Source organism: Otolemur garnettii, unplaced genomic scaffold (assembly GCF_000181295.1).
Source record: "Otolemur garnettii isolate 467f Iridium unplaced genomic scaffold, OtoGar3 scaffold00166, whole genome shotgun sequence".
Classification (NCBI taxonomy): Eukaryota; Metazoa; Chordata; class Mammalia; order Primates; family Galagidae; genus Otolemur; species Otolemur garnettii.
In genome coordinates, this window is record NW_003852561.1 from 3,120,881 (window position 1) to 3,125,080 (window position 4,200).

Sequence of the window (4,200 nt, forward strand, 5' to 3'; positions counted from 1 at the left end):
AAAAAAAAAAAAAATGGGTAAAAGGCCTAATTTGTCTATTTTTAGTGGAGATGGGATCTCCCTCCTGCTTAGGCTGATCTTTTGAACTCCTGAGCTTAAGGGATCTTCTGCCTTGGCCTCCCAGAGTGCAAGTATTATAGGCATGAGCCCGGCACCCAGCTTTTAATATCATAAATTATATCTTACTCTCTTTATTGTTCTTTCCCTTAGTATGTTCTAGATATCTTTATATGTTGGTTTCCCCTTTTATTTTTTTTGGAGGGGGCCAGGGCTGGGTTTGAACCCACCACCTCTGGCATATGGGGTGGGTGCCCTACCCTTTTGAGCCACAGGTGCTGGCTGGTTTCCCCTTTTTAATGGCTATATAGTATTCCATAGTTGGAACTACTATGAAATATTTAATTATTCTATGAGTAGATATTTGGGTTGTTTCTTGTTTTTTTTATTTTTTATTTTTTTAGAGACAGAGTCTCACTTTTTTGCCCTCAGTAGAGCGCTATGGTGTCACAGCTCACAGCAACCTCCAGCTCTTGGGCTTAAGTGATTCTCTAGCCTCAGCCTCCTGAGTAGCTGGGACTACAGATGCCCGCCACAATGCCCAGCTATTTTTTTGTTGTTGTTGCAGTTTGGCCGAGCCGAGACCCTACTCACTGAGCCATAGGCACCACCAGGTTGTTTCTAATTTTTTACTATTATAATACAAACAGGCCTGGCCATAGTGGCTCATACCTATAATATCAGTACTTAAGAGGTCAAGGTGGGTGGACTGCCTGAGCTCATAGGTACAAGACCAGCCTGAGCCAGAGCAAGACCCCATCTCAAAGAAATAGCCAGGCGTTGTGGCGGGCGCCTGTAGTCCCAGCTACTTGGGAGGCTGAGACAAACTCTTGAACCCAAGAGTTTGAGGTTGCTGTGACCTAAGATGCCATGGCACTGTACCAAGGGTGACCAAATGAGACTCTATTCCCCCTCAAAATAAAAACAATACAAACAATGCTATATCCTTTTAATACATATTTATCGTTTACCAGCACTGTAAGAAAGTGTCTGTATCTGTAGACGCACTGGATATTATCAGTCTTTTAAACATTTACCTACAAAGTTTGTGATGACTTTTTATCTTCTGTGGATTTCTAGTTTATATCATTTAAATAATTCTTCTGAGTCATTTGTATTTCTTTTTATTTTATTTTTGTAGCGATGCAGTCTTAGTATGTTGCTCAGACTAGTCTCAAACTCCTGGCCTGAAGCGATTATCCTGCCTTGGCCTTTCAGAGTACTGGAATTGCAGGTGTGAGTCACCATGCCTAGCCCATTTTCGTTTTTTAATAATTTGTAGGATCTCTGATTATTCTGGTTATTAACTTTCACTATATACTACAAATACTTGTCTTTTAATTTTGCCTTTGGGTATACAGGTTTATTTTTTATTCTTGGTGTATACACATCTGTCAGTCCCTTTTCTATGTGCCATTTGGGTTTTATGCCTTGTTTGGGAAAGCCTTCTCTAGCCTATGATTGATAAGAATATTTAAAACTTCTTTAAAAAAGTATTTATACTGTTTGACTTGTGATATATCTGGAACTTATTTCTGCGTTTGGTGTCTGATAGAGCATTGTATTAGTTTTCTAGATCTGGCATAACAAATTACCACAGACTGGGTGAGTTATGACAACAGAAATTTTCTTACAGTTCTGGAGGCCAGAAGTCTGAAATCCCTAAGTTGGAGTGTTGTTTCCTTTATGGAGCTCTGAGGGAGAAACACTCCCGTCCCTCTCTTTCAGCTTCGAGGGCTGCCAGCAGTCCTTGGCATTGCTTGGTTTGTAGATGCGGCCTTCCAGTCTCTTACTCCATGTTCACACTGCCCCTTCCTCTGTATCTGTGTGTTCTTTTCTGTTTCTTATAAGGACACTCTGTTGGATTTAGGACCCATCCTCATCTGGTATGGTATCATCGCAATCTTTACCTTAATTAGGTCTGCAAAGACCCTATTTCCGAATAAGGTCACAGTCTGAGGTTCTGGATAGATGTATATTCTGGAGAACACTATTCAACTTCTAACTTTATTTTTTTCCAAATGGAAGGCTATTGGTTTCTGTGCTTTTCTCAGACACACCTTCCTTTCTTCACAAGGATGACATGCTTGCTTCAGATAAAAGTTAGTAGATCTGGTTCAGGACTCTGTTTTGTTCCATAGATCTGTTTGTTTGTTTTAGAGACAGTCTGTTACCTGGGCTGGAGTGCAGTGGCATGATAATAACTTGCTGCAGCCTCAGATTCCTGGGCTCAAGGGAATCTCCTCCCAAGTTGCTAGGATTACAGGTGCAAGCCACCATACCCAGCTCTTTGTTTCCTCTACGCTGTTTTAACTATAATAAATTGTAGAGTATTTTGATATAGAGTGAATTCCTCTCCTCCCCCAGTATTCTTTATTCAAATATTTCTTGGGCATTTTGTACATTTTCTCTAATTCACGTAAGCTTTAGAAGGAACTTATTGAGTCCATTCAAAAGATATTAGAGTTTTGATTGGGATTACACTGAATTTATAGATCAGTTTGGGGGAAAGTGACATGTTTCCAATATTGAATATTTCCTTATAGAGCCACGTTCTCCATTTATTTAGGCTTTTATGCCTTTCAGTTGGTTTGTAGTTTTTTTCATGTAGGTCTTGCAGATTTCTTATTAGGCCTACAACTAGTCATGTTAGCATGTGTATTTTTTTAAATATTGTAAATGGCCCCCCTTTTCTATTATATTTTCTAGTTAGTATTTGCTGGCTCATAGAAGTTATATGCTGAGCCTATATCTAACCACCTTATCTGAATTTTTAAATCTACTATATTTCAGTTGATTTTCTTGATAAATTAGTATATTATTTGAAAATAATGACAGTTCTTTCTCTCCCTTTCCAACGGTAACACCTCTTTTGAGAGTTTATGTGTATTATGTTGGCCAGGACCCCAATAGTAGAGTGTTAAACAGCAGCAGATTGAGTAAGCTTGGTGCTTACCATGATAGAAAAAAAACATAAAAAGCACAGTCTAATCAAACTACTGCATGATGAAACAATGGCCTTACAACACATAACAGAAGGAAGGTAGCAGCATCTTGGTTAGCAAGTGTGCCCTTGTTCTTCATCTTGCACTAATATTATTTAAAACCTTCTAAATCCTTCTAAGTCCTAAGCCAGGTTTTATCATGTTACCTGGCAACAAGGGATTTTGCATTCCCTGCAGGCCAAAAGTATTTCAGCCTGACTCACAACTCAACAGTTCATTCTAAAGACTGACCATTAATAGTTCAGAAGGTCCACCACTTGTGTCACCAATTGGTGACAGTTAGGTGCCCTATAAGCATGTGCTAAGTGTGCTTGGAGCAGAGGTTCTCCTTGCTATATTATAAAGATTTTTTTTTCCCAAATAAGACTTATAAGTGCTTGTAACTAATCAGCTTTCTCTGCATTGCTTTGGTTTCTGGCCATTTGGGTTTTCACCTACAATCTTGTTGAGTAAGAATTAACTCTTGGAGTTGAAATCTGCTGTGCATGGTAAAAGCCACTATAGACTTAGTTTCACAAAGAATGGCTTTTCTGGACGGCACCTATGGCTCAGTGGGTATGGCGCCAGCCCCATATACCGAGATTGGTGGGTTCAAACCCGACCCCAGCCAAACTGCAAGAAAAAAATAGCCGGTGTTTGTAGTCCCAGCTACTCAGGAGGCTGAGGCAAAAGAATTGCCTAAGCCCAGGAGTTGGAGGTTGCTGTGAGCTATGACGTCGCAGCACTCTACCAAGGGCAATAAAGTGAGACTCTGTCTCTACCAAAAAAAAAAGAATGACTTCCTTCATTCATTTCTTTAATAAAGTGTCTACATACATCTATTTCTTACTAAAGTGGTTAATGGAGCCTATGTAAAGAAAAATCTAGATATTTAAATAGGATCTTGGATTTCTATAGATACTATGATGCTCATTTTAAGGACAGAAAATGAGTGTTAATGAGGACAGGACTCTGAATATTTTTAAAGTTAAAGTTACCAGAGTAGAAGGCCTTGTGTGAGTTAGTGTGCCAAGGTATGCCTGTGAGCAAACTATTCTTTTTTTTTAAATTAAATGATAGCTGTGTAAATTAATGCAATCATGGGGTACAATGTGGTATTTTCATATACAATTTGAAATATTTTCATCAAACTGGTTAA